This window comes from Salmo salar, chromosome ssa06 (assembly GCF_905237065.1).
Source record: "Salmo salar chromosome ssa06, Ssal_v3.1, whole genome shotgun sequence".
NCBI classification, from domain to species: domain Eukaryota; kingdom Metazoa; phylum Chordata; class Actinopteri; order Salmoniformes; family Salmonidae; genus Salmo; species Salmo salar.
In genome coordinates this window covers 62,727,013-62,747,505 of record NC_059447.1, presented here as the reverse complement: position 1 = coordinate 62,747,505, position 20,493 = coordinate 62,727,013, and the positions used below count along the sequence as shown (strand labels likewise).

The 20,493-nt window shown below is 43.2% G+C and overlaps 1 protein-coding gene across 1 annotated transcript in view; it reads left to right on the top strand.

Annotated features, from left to right (window-relative positions):
* Positions 1-20,493, top strand: part of slc35f1 (solute carrier family 35 member F1) — a 123,017-nt gene that overhangs the window by 61,993 nt on the left and 40,531 nt on the right. The gene's annotated exons all lie outside the window — the stretch shown is intronic.

Sequence of the window (20,493 nt, the reverse complement as noted above, 5' to 3'; positions counted from 1 at the left end):
GGCAAGACGTCCGTGTCCGTGGCTGGTTTTACATTTATAATCCGTGATTGTCTGGAGTTCCTGCCACATATGTCTTGTGTCTGAGCCGTTGAATTGCTACTCCACTTTGTCTCTGTACTGATGTTTTGCCTGTTTGATTGCCAGACGGAGGGCATAACTGGACTGTTTGTACTCAACCATATTCCCAGTCACCTTGTCGTGGTTAAATGAGGTGGTTCAGTTTTGCACGAATGCTGACATCTATTCACGATTTTCAGTTTGGATAGGTTGTAATGGTCACAGTGTGAACAACATCCCCTATACACTTGAACTCAGTCACCGTGTCAGTGTATACATTTCCTGATGAACTCAGTCACCAACTCAGTCATCAATGTTATTCTCAGTGGCAACCTGGAACATATCTCAGTCCGGGTGATCAAAACAATCTTGATTCATGGATTCTGATTGGTCAGACCAGCGTTGAACAGTCCTTACAACGGTACTTCCTGTTTGACTTTCTGTCTATAGGAAGGGAGGTGCAGGATGAAGGTGTGATCTGATTTGCAGAAGGGAGTGCGGGGGAGGGCATTGTAGCTGTCCAGGAAGGGAGAGTAGCAGTGGTCGAGAGTGTTGATCGAGAGTGCAATGTGTTGATAAAACTTTGGTAGCATTTTCCTCAGATTTGCTTTATTAAAGTCCCCAGCTACACTAAATGTGGCCTCAGGATATGTGGTTTCAAGTTTGCACAAAGTCCAGTGTAGTTCCTTGAGAGAAGTTTGTGGTATCGACTTGAGGGGGAATATACACGGCTGTGACGATGACCGAAGAGAATTCTCTCGGGAGGAAATGCAGTCTGCATTTGGTTGTGAGGTATTCTAGGTTGGGTGAACAAAAGGACATGAGTTCCTGTACATTACCACAATCACACCATGAGTAGTTAATCATAAAACATATACCTTTCTTTTTCCCAGAGAGTTCTTAATTCCTGTCTGCGTGATGTACTGAGAAGCCAGCTGGCTGTATGGACTGGGACAGTATATCTGGAGAGAGCCATGATTTTGTGAAACAGAGTATGTTAGGTCCTCGCCCTGAGCTCGTCTATTTTATTGTCCAGGGATTGAAAATTAGCGAGTAATTTACTCGGAAATGGTGGGTGGTATGCACGCCTCCTGAGTTGGACTAAAAGTCCACTCTCAATACCTCTTCTCCACTGGCGGTGTCTTGGGGCAGTCTCTGGGATAAATGTAATTGCCTTGGGGGGTACAAACAAAGGATCCAGTTCAGGAAATTTGTTTTTCTCGTCTAAATGCCGGTGAGTTACCACCGCTCTAATATCCAAAAGTAGTAATGCAAAGGACAAAAAATGCAAAGGACTTTCTGACCTATGAGAAATAGCACAAAAAAATTAAATACTGCAAAGTTGCTTAGGAGCCATGAACAGGGCGACCATGCCTGTTGGCTCCATTTTGCTATCTTGCTATGATCTTGCATGCCCAACTAGGAGAGGAGAGGCAGGCTACTTAACTTGAAGCAGCAAATTCTGAGAGAGTGTGAATAATGTGACAAAGATCTGCTTTTAATACAGTAGGTAGGCTGATGCATACAAAGCATAAAGATGACCGTTTCCAAATAATTTGCGGGAGAACCAAAATATTATAATCCCAAAGTTCAGCTCTGAACCGCAGCATGAAAAATTCAGACCGCGCCACAATGATCTCTGTCGGGACCCGCTGCCCTTTTTGTCCTCATTGCAGTTTCATGCTGTGTAGGAAGTTTTCTTCTTATCCCATGAACATTACTTTGATGTATCCTCAGTATGGTAAAAGGCATCAGCTTTAGTGTTGAAGTTGTCATCATTAGCCTCAGTTTTCTGTTGACGTTTTTGATTCAGAGTGACATGGATGTTGAGGTATAGGTGCATGGAGGGTGAGATATGAGTATCGATGCTGCATGGGAAAACCTGCCACAAGCAGATAGTGAAACCTTTGCCAGGCCTCACCTCAGCTCACTCACACACTATCTTTCTATACACCTTCTCTCCTAGGCTTCCTTGTTTGGATTTTCAACTCACACATCCTAGAATAGAACAAACATGTAAGCGTCTCAGAGAGAGACACATTTAGTTATGCTTTCTAATAGTAGAGCTGAATAGCAGTAGCATCACATAAACTCAGGAAAAAAAGAAACATCCTCTCACTGTCAACTGCGTTTATTTTCAGCAAACTTAACATGTGTAAATATTTGTATGAACATAAGATTCAACAACTGAGACATAAACTGAACAAGTTCCACAGACATGTGACTAACAGAAATTGAATAATGTGTCCCTGAACAAAGGGGAGGTCAAAATCAAAAGTAACGGTCAGTATCTGGTGCGGCCACCAGCTGCATTAAGTACTGCAGTGCATCTCCTCATGGACTGCACCTGATTTGCCAGTTCTTGCTGTGAGATGTTACCCCACTCTTCCACCAAGGCATCTGCAAGTTCCCAGACATTTCTGGCGGGAATGGCCTTAGTCCTCACCCTCAGATCCAACGTGCTCAATGGGATTGAGATCCGGGCTCTTCGCAGGCCATGGCAGAACACTGACATTCCTGTCTTTGCGGAAATCACACACAGAACGAGCTGTATGGCTGGTGGCATTGTCATGCTGGAGGGTCATGTCAGGATGAGCCTGCAGGAAGGGTACCACATGAGGGAGGAGGATGTGTTCCCTGTAACGCACAGCGTTGAGATTGCCTGCAATGACAACAAGCTCAGTCCGATGATGCTGTGACACACTGCCCCAGACCATAACGGACCGTCCACCTCCAAATCGATCCCGCTCCAGAGTACAATCCTCGGTGTAATGCTCATTCCTTCGACGATGAACGCGAATCCGACCATCACCCCTGGTGAGACAAAACCACGACTCGTCAGTGAAGAGTACTTTTTGCCAGTCCTGTCTGGTCCAGCGACGGTGGGTTTGTGCCCATAGGCGACGTTGTTGCCGGTGATGCCTGGTGAGGACCTGCCTTACAACAGGCCTACAAGCCCTCAGTCCAGCCTCTCTCAGCCTATTGCAGACCGTCTGAGCACTGATGGAGCGATTGTGCGTTCCTGGTGTAACTCGGGCAGTTGTTGTTGCCATCCTGTACCTGTCCCGCAGGTGTGATGTTCGGATGTACCGATCCTGTGCAGGTGTTGTTACACGTGGTCTGCCACTGCGAGGACGATCAGCTGTCCATCCTGTCTCCCTGTAGCGCTGTCTTAGGGATCTTACAGTACAGACATTGCAATTTATTGCCCTGGCCACATCTGCAGTCCTCATGCCTTCTTGCAGCATGCCTAAGGCACGTTCACACAGACAAGCAGGGACCCTGGGCATCTTTCTTTTGGTGTTTTTCAGAGTCAGTAGAAGGCCTCTTTAGTGTCCTAAGTTTTCATAACTGTGACCTTAATTGCCTACCATCTGTAAGCTGTTAGTGTCTTAACGACCGTTCCACAGGTGCATGTTCATTCATTGTTTATGGTTCATTGAACAAGCATGGGAAATAGTGTCTAAACCCTTTACAATGAAGATCTGTGAAGTTATTTGGATTTTTACTAATTATCTTTAAAAGACAGGGTCCTGAAAAAGGGACAGTTGCTTTTTTTGCTGAGTTTATATGTTCCTCTCTGATTCTCTACATGTAACACAGCCTTCTTTCTGTGTTGGCTTCAATCACTTCTATTCTGTTCATGCAGGTCTGTTACAGCCAGAATCACTGAAGGCTGAATATTCAGTGTTATGCTAGCTTGGCCCTTTGAAGGATCTGCTCTGTCTCTGGTGATTCGGTCTTGAAAAAAGCAGATGCAATGCACTAGAACCATACAGGTGTCATAAAAAAAATGTAAAGGAACGGTAGTTGTTGTTCAACCAAATGTAAATTATTACTATTATATTTTTTTTAGGTCGTAGATCAGCTTTAATATTGCAGATAGATTGTGGCTTCTATCAATGTAAGTTGATATCAAGAAAATGGACAGAGGCTAAGTTTTCTCTTTGCGTGACCAGCATACCCGACATGTGCTATATACTGAACAAAAATATGAACGTAATATGTAATATGAGCTGATTAAACAGCATGATCATTACACAGGTGCACCTTGTGCTGGGGACAATAAAAGGCCACTCTAAAATGTACTGTTTTGTCACACAACACAATGCCACAGATGTCTCAAGTTTTGAGGGAGCGTGCAATTGGCATGCTGGCTGCAGGAATGTCTACCAGAGCTGTTGCCAGAGATGTTGATTTCTCTACCATAAGCCGCCTCCAATGTTGTTTTATAGAATTTGGCAGCCCAGGACCTCCATATCAGGCTTCTTAACCTGCGGAATTGTCTGAGACCAGCCACCCAGACAATTGATGAAAATTAAGATTATTTCTGTCTGTAATAAAGCCCTTCTGTGAGGAAAAACTCATTCTGATTGGCTGGGCCTGGCTCCTATGCCCTCCCAGGCCCACCTATGGCTGTGCCCCTGCCCAGTCATGGGAAATCAATAGATTAGGGCCCAATTAATTTATTTCAATTGACTGATTTCCTTATATGAACTGAAACCCAGTAGAATCGTTGAAATTGTTGCATGTTGCGTTTATATTTTTGTTCAGTGTAGTATAGTAATACTTGATCCCAAGTATACCGGAGTCAGGATTGGCTATGTTGAGGGGTTAGAGTAGAGCATGACCCATGTTTTTGATTAGACAAAACTGTCATCCTCTTAAATTAGAATGTAGGCTGTTAAAACCTGTTGGGGCTACAGGTTAGCAATGAACCCCGAGACGGGATTGCTAACAAGGCTGGAAATTCAAAACATCAAAAATCTAATAATTTCAATTTTCTCAAACAATCAACTATTTTACACAATTTAAAAGATAAACATCTCCTTAATCTAACCACATTGTTCGATTTTCAAAGAGGCTTTACGGCAAAAGCATAAAGTTAGATTATGTTAGGACAGTACATAGCAACAAAAGTACAAACATCCAGTTTCAATTCAAGGTCAGGCGTCACCAAAAGCAGAAACCAGCTAAAATTATGCACCAACCTTTGACAATCTCCATCAGATGACACTCCTAGGACATTATGTTATACAATACATGCATTTTTTGTTCCATCAAGTTCATATTTATATCCAAAAGCAGCATTTTACAGTAGCGTGAAATTCAGATTTTTTTCTTCTCTGAAATGCTTCCGGTGAACATAACAAAATTACTATTCGAAAACATTGGTAAATTATAATATTGTCATTCAAAGAAGAATATATTATCATCTCGTAATTGCTACCGAATGGCCAGATCTCAAAATAACTTTACTGGGAAATCACATTTTGCAATAAACGGGGTGCTATGCTAAGAACAATAAGCTATGCTATACAGTTAGCATCATCTAATATCGATAATAACATTGTAAATATCCCCTTACCTTTGATTATCTCCATCAGAAGGCACTGCCAGGAATCCCAGGTCCAGAACAAATGTGGTTTCTTTTGACAAAGTTCATAATTTATGTCCAAATAACACCAAGTAGTTAGCGTTCATTATGCTCCCACAAAACGTGGTGGGGGGGGTGTAAAATCACGCCGAAAAGCTAAAAAAACCTAGTAAATAATCTATTTACGTTCGTTCAAACATGTCAAACGTTGTTTAGCATTAATCTTTTGGTCCATTTTTAACGTTAAACATCAGTAATATTTTCACACAACCTATCCTATGTCTAGATAAACAATTATGACAAACTCACGCTTCTCAGATTTATGCGCAGGCGCAAAAAAATGAAGTGACGACATGTCAACTTCCTTGCATTCTAATTTGCTCTCTGTTTATCATAGACGCTTCAAACAACTTTATAAAGATCGTTGACATCTAGTGGAAGCCGTAGGAGTTGCGAAATGAATCCTTTCTCACTATGGTATCTATAAAACAATGACACTAAATAGTACAGTCACAAAATTCAAATTTTTTTTAAATCTATTTTTCACAGGTTTTTGCCTGCAATATGAGTTTTGTTATACTTACAGACACCATTCAAACTGTTTTAGAAAATTCAGAGTGTTTTCTATCCGAATGTGTTAATAATATGCATATCCTAGCTTCTGAGTTGGTGTAGAAGGCAGTTAAAAATGGGCACATATTTTTTTCAAAATTTCTCAATACTGCCCCCTAGCCCCAACAGGTTTTAACAGACAAGCAATCTCATTATTTCCAAGCAAGCTGTTCTCTGTTAGTGTGGCTACTTGTCCAAGAGGCTCCTGGCCAAATTGGTCCCATTCTGTGTCGTGTAAGGCAGGGCCTAGCTGTAGTTGAGAGCCTCAGTAAGCATTGACCATGCACAGAATGAATAGTGATAATTGAGTGCCTTACTGGAAGGACCAACAACAGGAGCAGCTGCCTGCCCCGGCACTGCAGCCAACAGTTCTGTTGTCCCATTCACTTGTAGCTAAAGTTGAAACAGTAACAGATAAACAGCTATGAATAAATTCATAACCCTCTCATAACCAACTATACACTGAGTGTACAAAACATTAAGAACACCTTCCCGGGGGATTACGGTGCTACATTGCGGCCCAGGTGCCTGCAGGCTGGCTTCGGTCGTCAGTTGAACAGTGTTCCCCCAACACATTGGTACAGCTGGCTTCTGTGTTAAGCGGGCGGGGGTTAAGTAGCATGTTTCGGAGGACACATGACTTGACCTTCACCTCTCCCGAGCCCGTTGGGGAGTTGCAGCGATGAGACAAGATCGATAAATAACACCTGCCTAATATTGAGTTGTATCCATGTTGGCTCCAATGCTTCACACAGTTGTGTCAAGTTGGCTGGGTGTCCTTTGGGTGGTGGACCATTCTTGATACACACGGAAAACTGTTGAGCGTGAAAACCCAGCTGCGTTGCAGTTCTTAACACAAACCGGTGCGCCTAGCACCTACTACCATACCCCATTCAAAGGCACTTACATCTTTTGTCTTGTCCATTCAACATCTGAATGGTACACATACACAATCCATGTCTCAATTGTCTCTCCGTGTCTCAATTGTGTCAAGGCTTACATTTTTTTTTTTTTACGTGTATTTATCAAGACATTTTTGCAAATTTGTGATAAAAAACCCTGCAATATGACATTTACATAAGTATTCAGACCCTTTACTCAGTACTTTGTTGAAGAACCTTTGGTAGCGATTACAGCCTTGAGTCTTCCTGGGTATGACGCTACAAGCTTGGCACACCTGTATTTGGGGAACTCTTCTCTGCAGATCCTCTCAAGCTCTGTCAGGTTGGATGGGGAGTGTCGCTGCACAGCTATTTTCAGGTCTCTCCAGGAGATGTTCGATCGGGTTCAAGTCCGGGCTCTAGCTGGGCCACTCAACAACATTCAGAGACTTGTCCCGAAGCCACTCCTGCGTTGTTTTGGCTGTGTGTTTAGGGTCGTTGTCCTGTTGGAGGTGAACCTTCGCCCCAGTCTGAGGTCCTGAGCGCTCTGTAGCAGGTTTTCATCAAGGATCTCTGTACTTTGCTCTGTTTATCTTTGCCTCGATCCTGACTAGTCTCCCAGTCCCTGGCGCTGAAAAACATCCCTACAGTAATGCTGCCACCACCATGCTTCACCGTAGGGAATGGTGCCAGGTTTCCTCCAGACGTGACGCTTGGCATTCAGGCTAATATTGGTTTCATCAGACCAGATAATCTTGTTTCTCATGGTCTGAGAGTCTTTAGGTGCCTTTTGGCAAACTCCAAGCGGGCTGTCATGTGCCTTTTACTGAGGAGTGGCTTCCGTCTGGCCACTACCATAAAGGCCTAGTTGGTAGAGTACTGCAGAGATAGTTGTCCTTCATCTCCACAGAGGAGCACTAGAGCTCTGTCAGCGTGACCATCGGGTTCTTGATCACCTCCCTGACCAAGGACCTTCTCTCCCAATTGGTTACAAACATCTTCCATTTAAGAATGATTGAGGTCACTGTGTTTGTGGGGACCTTCAATGGTGCAGAAATGTTTTGGTACTCTTCCCCAGATCTGTGCCTCGACACAATTCTGTCTCAGAGCTCTACGGACAATTCCTTCGACCTCATGGCTTGGTTTTTATTCTGGCATGCACTGTCAACTGTGGGACCTTATATAGACAGGTGAGTGCCTTTCCAAATCATGTCCAATCAATTGAATTTACCACAGGTGGACTCCAATCAAGTTGTAGAAACATCTCAAGGATGATCAATGGAAACAGGATGCACCTGAGCTCAATTTCGAGTCTCATAGCAAAAGGGTCTGAATACTTATGTAAATAAGGTATTTCTGTTTTTAATACATTTGCAGAAATTTCTAAAAACCTGTTTTTGTTTTGTCATTATGGGATATTGTGTGTAGATTGCTGTAGGTCCATTTTTGAATAAGGCTGTAACGTAACAAAATGTGGAATATATACTGTATGTATATAATATATACTGTATGTAATGGACAAAGTTCATAATATTTTGTACACAAAGTATCTTTTTTGATCAAACCACCAGTTTATTCTGAGCTACACTGAACTAAAACATCGACAACAAACATATAGCCTACCCAACAGTGCTTAAAGGTCCAATGAAGCTGTTTTTATCTCAATATCAAATAATTTATGGGTAACAATTATTTTGTATTTATTTTATTTATTTAACCTTTATAATAACTAGGCATGTCAGTTAAGAACAAATTTTTATTTACAATGACGGCCTACTCCGGCCAAACCCAGACGACGCTGGGCCAATTGTGCACCGCCCTATGGGACTCCCAATTATGGCCAGATGTGATACAGCCTGGATTCGAACCAGGAACTGCAGTGACACCTCTTGCACTGAGATGCAGTGCCTTAGACTGCTGCGCCACTCGGGAGCACTCAAATTAAGTACCTTACTCTGAATGTTTTCGATTAAAACTGTCAAAAACAAACAAAAATAACTTCTTAGCAATTTCTCAAGCAAGACTTTTGCTTGGACTGTCTGGGAGTGGTCTGAGTGTGTAGGGGGAAACTGATGTCACCAGGCATGCCAAAACTCCATCCCAACAAAACAGGTAGAAATTTCAGGCCGTCTTTTTCAACAACTCTTTATTATCGTATCATAATTTTCACAATTTCCCAGTATTATTCCAACCTCATAGTGTGAAAATATATATAAAACACAGGAAATCACGTTTTTGACTGCACTGGGCCTTTAAAGTGCAACCACATATTTACTTTGACCTTAAAGTGCTTTCACCACACCGTCCCACTGGTTTGAATTCACTATCCACTAGTCCACAGATTTCCTCCTAGCCTTTGGCTCCGACCGCCACTTACTGTAAGTGTAAGCAGCAGCACCTCTGTTATTCCAGACTGAAATGAATGGGGGCTCAGTTCCTCTCCCTCCTTCTCCTTCCTCTCTGCTCCCCATAGGGCTTCCTGACCTGCTCGTCCTCACTCAAATTCGATTTATACTGTAGCCCAGAATTGGGGTCACAGAAGGAGGAGAACAGGAGAGGGCTGAGCTGGCACTCCTCCAAGGTGTCTCTCTCTCTCTCTTCCGCTCTCTCTCTTTCTCTCTCCCCTCTCTCTCTTTATCCCCTCTTCTCTCTCTCTCTCCTCCCTTTCCTCTCTCTCAGAAGTGCATGACTTATCACAGGAAGTGAGGGGAGGTGATTATTCACATTAATACGCTTAGACGATTATTAATTACATTGGGTTCATGCTGATGGCTGATAGCAAGGCTTTTCTCAGGCTGCACCATCAGTGGTGGCTGCCTTTCCCTATTAAACCACATTTATATTACAGCAATTACCCAGCACTGAGCCCCACTGATATTAAATACACAGAGACAGAGCTAGTTTTAATGTGCCAAAGAATACGTTTAGCATTTTTATTAACTCAAGGAGCTGACGACGATCTAGATGAGAAGTTTTTGAAATGTCATCCAATGTAAAATAGATTTTAAAATGAGATATTTTATTGTTGTAGAGACATGTTTTGTGCTCACTGTCAATGAAAACAGAACAGGTCTTGGTGTGGCACAGTAGGTGACAGAATGATCTAATATCTGAGGGACCCATCCTTCCACTGCCTCCATGGGTGCTAATGTGACTCATACAGCATACAGACACCCGAAACAGGAAATGCCACCTTGTATCAGAATCTCTCATTTGCCACCATAGGGACCAACATGCCTGGCCGGCCCTCTCTTCTCTGACACAATAATGGCGCCCAAACTTATGGTCCAGCAGGCTCAGCCATTGTTTTTTCAGGATTAGCAGATTAATGGGAATGGCTGCCAGCATTCTTCTTTACCAATCTGTCAGAGCGGGGGGGGCGGGACTGGCTTTTTCCAGGTGGAGACCCATCCAAGAGAAATGACTGAACAGCCATAAATAACGGTTAAAATCACTGAAAAGCTCAGAACAGTTGTAGGGCGGAGAACCTGTGGGTGGGTTTAGGATGGGAGGGTTGTGCTGAAACACTTTCTATTTTTGTTGCACTAACTGTCGCGTCCATCTGTGCTTAACTGGTGCTCAGAAACAAAATGCCAGGAAACCATAAGGATACTCTCAATTAATAATTGCAGGTTATATAACCAAGTTTATACAGTTGAAGTCAGATGTTTACATACACCTTAGCCAAATACATTTCAACTCAGTTTTTCACAATTCCTGACATTTAATCCTAGTAAAAACTCAGTCTTAGGTCAGTCAGGATCACCACTTTATTTTAAGAATGTGAAATGTCAGAATAATAGTAGAGAAAATGATTTATTTCAGCTTTTACATTTTAGTCATTTAGCAGACGCTCTTATCCAGGGCGACTTACAGTAGTGAATGCATACATTTCAAACATTTTTTCCCCCGTACTGGTCCCCCATGGGAATCGAACCCACAACCCTGGCGTTGCAAACACCATGCTCTACCAACTGAGCCACACGGGACCGTTTATTTCTTTCATCACATTCCCAGTGGGTCAGAAGTTTACATACACTCAATTAGTATTTGGTAGCATTGCCTTTAAATTGTTTAACTTGGGTCAAACGTTTCGGGTAGCCTTCCACAAGCTTCCCACAATAAGTTTGGTGAATTTTGGCCCATTCCTCCTGACAGAGCTGGTGTAACTGAGTCAGGTTTGTAGGCCTTGCTCACACACACTTTTTCAATTCTGCCAACAAATGTTCTATAGGATTGAGGTCAGGGCTTTGTGATGGCCACTCCAATACCTTGACTTTGTTGTCCTTAAGCCATTTTGCCACAACTTTGAAAGTATGCTTGGGGTTATTGTCCATTTGGAAGACCCATTTGCAACCAAGCTTTAACTTCCTGACTGATGTCTTGAGATGTTGCTTCAATATATCCACATAAATTTCCCTTCCTCATGATGCCATCTATTTTGTGAAGTGCACCAGTCCCTCCTGCAGCAAAGCACCCACACAATATGATGCTGCCACCCCCGTGCTTCACGGTTGGGATGGTGTTCTTCAGCTTGCAAGCTTTTGTTACCTAATTAATCACTTCTAAGTGAAATTCAATGTATTGATTTGTAAGTAAAGAGATGTGTTTGCCATGAAGCCTAAAAAGCTGGGAAGCCTCCACTATTGGTCTCTACTATAGAAATACAGACAGAGAATACATGTCAAGGCCGTAATGGATTCACACCATGTGACCATAATATACTGTATATATAGTATATAATATACTGTATATGGTGACTGACAAGGTGATAGTACACAATAGTTATCTGTGGTGTAGGCCTATACTCTAACAGACAGAGGGACTGTAATAACATGGCTACTAGGGTAGAGAGGTTAGCTCTCTTCAGAAAAAGCCTTAACACAGCAGCATTCTCTCAGTGTAATACGTAATAAATGTTAGCCCACAAGGAAAACAGCCCTGACATCGCAGGCTGAATGATGCAATGCACCTGCAATGACTTAATGCACTTACAGTATGTTACAATGTAGCAATACCCACAGCCTACCTCTTTTTTTTCTCCATCAATATTTTAACTTCTCTATGGGATGTTCAATCAATCATCTCCTTATCTCCCTGGACTGTCCTTGACTGTCGACTCAGGTTTTTGTCAGGCATTTTATACTTCAGTGCTTTTAGTTGTGTTGAATTGGACTGAATATAAATGTGTGGGTGAATGCTCTAGTTATCTCTTCAGTGTGTGTGTGTGTGTGTGTGTGTGTGTGTGTGTGTGTGTGTGTGTGTGTGTGTGTGTGTGTGTGTGTGTGTGTGTGTGTGTGTGTGTGTGTGTGTGTGTGTGTGTGTGTGTGTGTGTCTGAGGTGCGCCTCTGACTCTGTTTATTTTGGGGAGAGTTTGGTGGAGTTATCTATGGTCAGTACTCTTCTTTACCTCCCGTGGTATCTTCCTTCAGGAGCCTGCCGGTACTTGGTCAGGTCAATGCCTGCATCCGCCCAGCAGGTGATTGCCTCTGTGAGCTCACTCTTATATTGTTCTTTAGGAGGGAGGCTCTGCCCTTCCCAGCCTATTGACAGCAGAGGAGACTCAATAAGCAACGGGGTGTTGCTGCAGGGACAATCTCAGCAGAATATACAGTATACGGCTGATTGTGCTTCTGTTCCCATAAGCAAATAATCAATAATGTAATAACTTATGTCTATATCAGGGTTGGGGATAGAAGGAGGAGAGAGGAGGTACTAAGTAGCCTATGCTTGCTTATCTAACCGCACACTTTGCCATATTAAGAGTGTTTTAGGAGTTTTATGATAGAGTTTAAAAAAATATTCCATTGTAGTGGCGACCCGTCATTCAGGGCGGGTGGGGCTGATGGGTCGCCACTGCTATGGAATATGGATGGACCTTTCTACATAGGCCTCATTCTTAATCAAGTCTTTAACCTCATTCTTAATCAAGTCTTTAACCTCATTCTTAATCAAGTCTTTAACCTCATTCTTAATCAAGTCTTTAACCTCATTCTTAATCAAGTCTTTAACCTCATTCTTAATCAAGTCTTTAATCATGTGTTTTGAGCCCCAGCTGTTTAGCAAAAAAATAAACAGTAATGTTTTTATTTTGGTTGTTGTTGCCTGTTTTGCATATTATTTTGGCAATAATACATGCCACATATCAGTTTGCAAACAATGTAAAACAATGTTTATTGAGTTAATAAAGCTGCATACAAACCTGGTTTATTTTTTGCATTCTTGAGTAAGGCAGCTCCAAAATGCAGGCGTTTCAGCCTAGCTCAGTGCTTTCTGTGGTGGAGGGGCAGCTAGTGGAAAATACAGAGCATAGGGGTTGGTAATCTTCTCTAGTTGTGCCGTGACTGGCTCAGTGTTCTGTCACTCATGGGGACACTACGTCACCGCAAAATCTACAGGAAGAGCTAGAAAGTTCAAGCCCCCTTGGATGCTGGCATAGATTTACATTAGAAGTGCCCGTCCAAGAAGGCTCAAGGTCATTGGCCCCAGATAAAATGATGTCAAATCACGTTATATCTACTTTAGCTTTGATTGGACTGATCATGTCAACATCATACTTTCAAAATCTTAGCTAGCTAGACAAGCAGTCATCATGATGAATCACGTTGACAATCTACTGGTAAATCCTATTCATTCCTTGTCATATGAAGAGAAATTATAGACAAAACGTATCGGTGCTCATCGGCTATTGGACATAAACATTACACAACAAGTTTGAAATCGCAAATTCAACAATGAGTGGTTTGGAAGGAATCATTGGCTCACTACAAGCGTTGCAAAGCAATCACTATTTTGCTTCCCCAGCAATTCGGTGGAGAGGGTGTGTGATCCAAGTCTGGGTTTAAGGGTCTCTTTTCCAAGATTAAAAAGATAAACATTCACACGCAACACCATGGGCCAGAAATGGTTGAATACATTGGCCATGCTGTCAATCCAGCATGACTTCTGCCGCGTTCAAAGCTACTGGAAACTCGGAACTGGAAAATCTCAGTGAGTTCAAGACAGCTGTGAACTCTGAAAATAATTTGCTCCGACTGGGAAAATACGTTTTGAATGGTCATCCAACTCAGAATTCTAAGTCGGGCCCTTTCTTGAGCTCCGACCTGAAGATCACTGACGTCATGATTTGACCTTGTTTTCCGAGTTCCCAGATGTCTTGAAAGCACCATTTTTTCCCCCCTTTTTTTCTCCTACGGCCCCTTTATTTGTCATACCGTTCTGACTTGGTGTACAGGGAGAATACTGTAAGAACGGTTCTAAATTCTGCTGCTGTACATTTCAAAAGTGCTGAACAAATATTTATATTGACTACGTCCGTCTTAGCTCGCTCATTAATGTCTTAATCTTAGCCTCTTATCCGCTCATCGTTCCCTTATGCCATAGCTTGTACATCTCAATTGTCAGTAGAAACCACATTTGTTTAAGCAAGTCACCATATCAGCTCTGTTTTTTTTTTTAAAGGCAGTAAATAAGGCCGAATTAACTGTTTCACTGCCAGACAAGCCTACGCTGATAGCCAGGTGTTGCGGTGGTAAGAATTCATAGAGTGAAAAAAAAAAGGAAAAGAAATCTCCGCTGTTGGGACAGCTTTATGTAGGCCCTAACAGTTTGTCACCGTTATAGTGCAATTAATGTATTGTTTAGTGTTGTGTTGTGTAATGGCTTTGCTGGCATGCATCACATTTTTGGGGGGAGTTTGCCCCACCAAGATTTACATGCTAAAATCGCCACTGTTCCATTGTGAGATATCCAATCAGTGATTCCATTGAGTCTGGATAAATTGGTATTGAATGAACGGTGTGATGGTATTGTCTGGTAGTAGGTGGAAAATAAAGGTAGCATGTTCATGAAAAATGATTATGTCGAATACAATGGCTATAATGACCTCTAGAGGGATGTGTGTTTAGTACCTCTCTCAGTCTCTCTCCATCTTTCTGAGTACTCCTCTGTATGGTCTCGGAGTCCCACAGTGTGTGTGTGCCACCACTCGACAGGTGGGGTGTCATAATCTTGTCATTATTTGTTAGCTTGCCGAGTGTCTCACACACTGTGTGTTGTAACTGAGGTAGTCCAGGTGAAGTGGGCCTTCTCAAGGGCACTGTGTGTGTGTGTGTGTGTGTGTGTGTGTGTGTGTGTGTGTGTGTGTGTGTGTGTGTGTGTGTCAGGGTTGGTCTCAATTCAGAATTGCATTGAGAATGTCTCATAAATTCCAATTCAATTCTTGAATTTGAATTGAAGTAGGAAACAGGATACAAAATTGCAATTCAAATTTGAATGAAAGGAAATATAAGTGAATGAAATTCAAATGCCTTCTATATTAGGTGTAGCGTATATAAAAATACACAGAACAAAAATATAAACACAGCATGCAACAATTGTAAAGATTTTACTGAGTTACAGTTCATATCAGGAAATCAGTCAATTGAAATCAATGAATTAGGCCCTAATCTATGGATTTCACATGACTGGGAATACAGATATGCATTAATCAGGCTGTTGATTGTGTCCTGTGGAATGTTGTCCCACTCCTCTTCAATGGGTGTGCGAAGTTTCTGGATATTGGCTGGAACTGGACAACGCTGTAATACACATCCATATAGAGCATCCCAAACATGCTCAATGGGTGACATGTCTGGAGAATATACAGGCCATGGAAGAACTGGGACATGTTCAACTTGCAGGAATTGTGTACAGATCCTTGTGACATGGGCATTATCATGCTGAAACATGAGGTGATGGTGGTGGATGAATGGCACGACAATGGGCCTCAGGATCTCGTCACGGTATCTCTGTGCATTCAAATTGCCATCGATAAAATGCAATTGCCTTCGTTGTCCGTAGCTTATGTCTGCCCATACCATAACCCCACTGCCACCATGGGGCACTCTGTTCCCAACGTTGACATCAGCATACCACTCAACCACACAACACCATACACACTGTCTGCCATCTGCCCGGTACAGTTGAAACCAAGATTCAACCATGAAGAGCACACTTCTCCAGCGTGCCAGTGGCCATTAAAGGTGAGCATTTGCCCACTGAAGTCGGTTATGACGCCGAACTGCAGTCAGGTCAAGACTCTGGTGAGGATGACGAACACGCAGATGAGCTTCCCTGAGACGATTTCTGACAGTTTGTGCAGAAATTCTTTGGTTGTGCAAACCCACAGTTTCATCAGCTGTCTGGCTGGATGGTCTCAGATGGTCCCGCAGGTGAAAAGCTGGATGTGGAGGTTCTGGGCTGGTGTGGTTACACGTGGTCTGTGGTTGTGAGGCTGGTTGGACATACTGCCAAATTCTCTAAAACAACGTTAGAGGTTGCTTACTGTAGAGAAATGAACGTCAAATTCTCTGGCAACAGCTCTTTTGGACATTCCTGCAGTCAACATGCCAATTGCACACTCCCTCAAAACTCGAGACATCTGTGGCATTGCGTTGTGTGACAAAACTGCACTTTTTAGAGTGGCCTTTTATTGTTCCCAGCACAAGGTGCACCTGTGTAATGGTCATGCTGTTTAATCAGCTTCTTGATATGCCACACCTGTCAGGTGGATGGATTTTGTTGGCAAAGCAGGATTGCTCACTAACAGCGAAGTAAACAAATGTATGCACAAAAAATTTGAGAAATAAGCTTTTTGTGCGTATGGAACATTTCTGGGATCTTTTATTTCAGCTCATGAAACATGGGACCAACACTGTACATGTTGCGTTTATATTTTTGTTCAGCGTACATCTTATATATAAAACATCAAACATGTCATTATATACATGCATATAAAATATTGTTGAAACAATATTTCAGGGCAAATTCATATATTTCATTAATCTTTTGTTAAATATAAGGGGAAAATACATTTCCCACATTTCCCAGAATGCATTAGTTTTACCCTCAAGTTAACCCTTTGGCCTTGGTGGAATTATAATTGGCTATTCTAAGCACTAAGGTTAAAAGAGTTTATGAACATAGTTTCCAGAGAAAAGTGATATATTCTTTAGTATCTGGAAGTGTGACCTTTCCGATTTAATGAAACTCTCATGTTCTATGACCGAGTGGAATTTCTTTGATTTGCACTGATTCAAACTCAAATTCAAATTCTACATCCTGTGGCGTGTGGCCAATTTAATTAGAATTTTAACTCATGAGTTGAATGGGAGTGAATTCCAAGATTCTGCATTGAGACCAACCCTGGTGTGCGTATGAGAGAGAGCCTGCACCCCATCTCCCTCCCTCTCACAGCCTCTCTCTCACAGCCTCTTGCCCCTCCACCCTCCACTGAGCTTCTGATCTCTGTCTGTTAGACTAGACTAAAGACAACAAGCATCCCATCAGACACAATTCAAACAGAAGGTCAGGTGATTGGTCTCCACTGATCTGTGTGACTTAGTGATGGGCTCTCTCCCTCCCTTGTGTGTAAACAATGATAGAGCGTATTTGCACACCTCGGCGAATAGCGGTGCGTTGATTAAAAGGGACTTCCAGTGTTTGGGCCTCCCACGCCGTCGTTTCAATCTCCCTCCTCTGTTTGAGATAGTCGGCGGTTCACCGGGCAACCTTCTTCACCGGGGCAACCTTCTTCACGACGAGAACTCACACTATAACACCAAGCAGAAAGACGCCTCTCTAACCCTGGCTGATGTTGAAGTTGACGAGCATGCAAGGCTTGATTTTAACCATGATGAACCTTTTTCTTTAACAGTTTAGCTAGGTACTAGAAGTTCCCTCTAAGTACCCCTGGTAGAGGCGCAGGGGGAAGAGAAAAAAGTCCCGAGTTCAAATTGGAGCAGATTTAGAAGCATCCCAATTAGTGCCTGAGGGAGAGAGATAGGCCTGTCTGGTAGAGGAGCACTGATGAAGCACCTAGGCTCCGTCATTAGCCTGCACACTGAGTCCCTTGACACCACCGTTGGCCACAGAGCTTGATGAGGTGGGCTGGAATGGACACGGCGTCTGTCTCCTTTGTCTACTGCTGTTGCTGTTGCTGTTCCCTGGCACGGCTCTGTCTTCTACCATGTGCTGCTGGGCTTTCTGTTCCAGAAATAGCTGGCCAAGTGTATGCAAAATCAGCATTGTACTGTATGCAAAATCGTTTTTCATATGCTGTTCATATGCATGTAATGTCTTGAGCAGGTCTGGGATCTGTTGTATGTGACAGGAATGTATCCTTTGCCAGAGGAGACAACCCAATGTTGAATGGTGGTTGTCTGTGCTGCAGCCTAGTGTGATTAGTTTGTTGGCCCTTATCAGTTCTCGTAACAAGCTCCGTAGTGACACCTCTGCTCCGCCCCAGGCCCCTGGTCATCTAGTAAATGTCACTATAATGACACACGCATGAACATTTACAGGTCCAGCAGGCCAAAAGAGTTAATTGGGGACTGTAACCTGCAATGAAAAGGAGAGATATCAAGAATTTTGGTTGTAGAGTAAGTGAATGTTTTGGATCATTTTAGGTGCATTTATTTTAGGAACATATTTCATATCTCATTGTGCCGTTTTCTAAATGTGCAATGATTTCAGTGTAATGACCTCGGTGTTTAGAATTGTTTGGACTATGAGGTTGCTAAGGAAACATTACCATCCAATGGTCTCGTTATTCATGATCAAGTTCTAGGACTAGTAGTGCTTTAATTGGTGGAGTAATTGAAATTGTAGAGCCCTGCAGGATCTTTTCCAGTAGCATCGTTTAATTGTTTTTACATGGCCAATCAGTGTGTGTGTGTACCCAGAGGAGCTCCAGGGGACCTGTGCTAGCTAGCTAGCTTCATTTTCACTGTCACTACCCAGACAGCTTAATGTTCTCTTATTCTGGCCTTATTAAAAGCTGCTGCCTGCTACACATCCTGATCCCTCACACTCATCACGTCTCCTCTGCACTTCTAACCAGGTCTGGAGATGTTTTCTGATTTCCTCAGGTACATTTAAATTGCTTTTCGGTGTCTGAAATGGCAGTGGAATACTGACCCATCGAGCACATAAAGTGTGTGAGTGCCAGGCAGGCTGTGATAATAGCGTGCTCAGAGACACTTGGCTCTAATAAGAGGTGTTTGATTGCTTTTTTTAATGTATTTTTCCTCCTGTTGATTATATTTTCGGCCGGCTGCGGGGCGGACAAGCCCTTTCATGATGCTGCTGCTTGAGTGATTCTGAGCTCAACATCGTTACTGTAGATAGGCGCGGTACAGTAACAGTAATGCTATAGAATATATGTAGAGTGTTGATCTTTATAGCTTTGTCATAGAGAGGAATGGTAACAGATAAGCCTATTCCTCACTGACTTTATACTGTCTAGGTATAAGGAGATTGATATAGAAAGAGCATACAATGACCTCCCTGTTTAAAGGAAGAGATAACCTGCTCTTGGTGATGGACGCTTAGATATGGACATATAGCTCAGTAAATAATCCTCTATCTTTAGGAAATATTTTCCTTTCTCTGTGAACAGTGGCTGTCTGGCTGGCTGGCAGGCTGGCTGCCAGCTGGCTGGCTGGCAGGCTGGCTGGCTGGCTGGCTGGCTGGCTGGCTGGCTGGCAGGCTGGCTGTCTGGCTGGCTGGCTGGCTGGCAGGCTGGCTGGCTGGCTGGCTGGCTGGCAGGCTGGCTGGCTGGCTGTCTGGCTGGCAGGCTGGCTGGCTGGCTGGCTGGCTGGCTGGCTGGCTGGCTGTCTGGCTGGCTGGCTGGCTGGCAGGCTGGCTGGCTGGCTGGCTGGCTGGCTGGCTGGCTGGCTGGCAGGCTGTCTGGCTGGCAGGCTGTCTGGCTGGCTGGCTGGCTGGCAGGCAGGCTCGGTAATGTTTGCTGTGCTGTGTGACCCATACCCAGTGGGTTTAAAAAAAAGCTAGAACACCTCCCAGTAGAAATCAGTGAATATGGTTGTTAGCTAGCAGAGCACAGAACCATCAGAGTTTGGGAAATAAAACGACTTCCCATCAATGCACTGCACTCCTGTGGACCCCAGGAAGAGTAGCTGCTGCTTCAGCAAAAGCTAATGGGCATCCTAAGAAAATACTTAATACTCAACTCCCTCCAGTCAAGGAATGGAAGCCATTTTGAACGATTTCCCTACAAAGGTTTCTGTTTGTTCTACACTTGTGTTCACTCTAGGCAGCTATACAACTGGTGGCATATTTTTGTGTGCATAGAAAGACTGTCAATATGTAAATGCAGGGCAATTAAACAATTTCCTTCAGTGCATCTGTTTCACAGTTAGCTTAGATTTCAATAAAGTACCAGTACATGTATCATTGTTCTAAAGGTATCAGTGTACAACACTATAGCTGCCATAGTATTAACCCCACCAACCTGTGTCTGACAGTTTGATGTTTTTGAGGCTGAAAATAATTTGCTTTTGAACGCCTCCCACTCGCTCCCCTGGAAATATTGTTGGGCTGAAAGTCTGCACGCACTTCTTTGTTGTCTCCAATTATTCCTCCACTCCTGCCTTACTCTATTTCTCTCTCTACCCACACTCTGATCCCAGAGAGCTTTCTTTCGCCAATTATGGTCATAAAGAAAGGCGGCCATTTTAGAACACTCTCATGTTGGGCTTGTTGTGTTAAGAGATTACTGCACTTTGC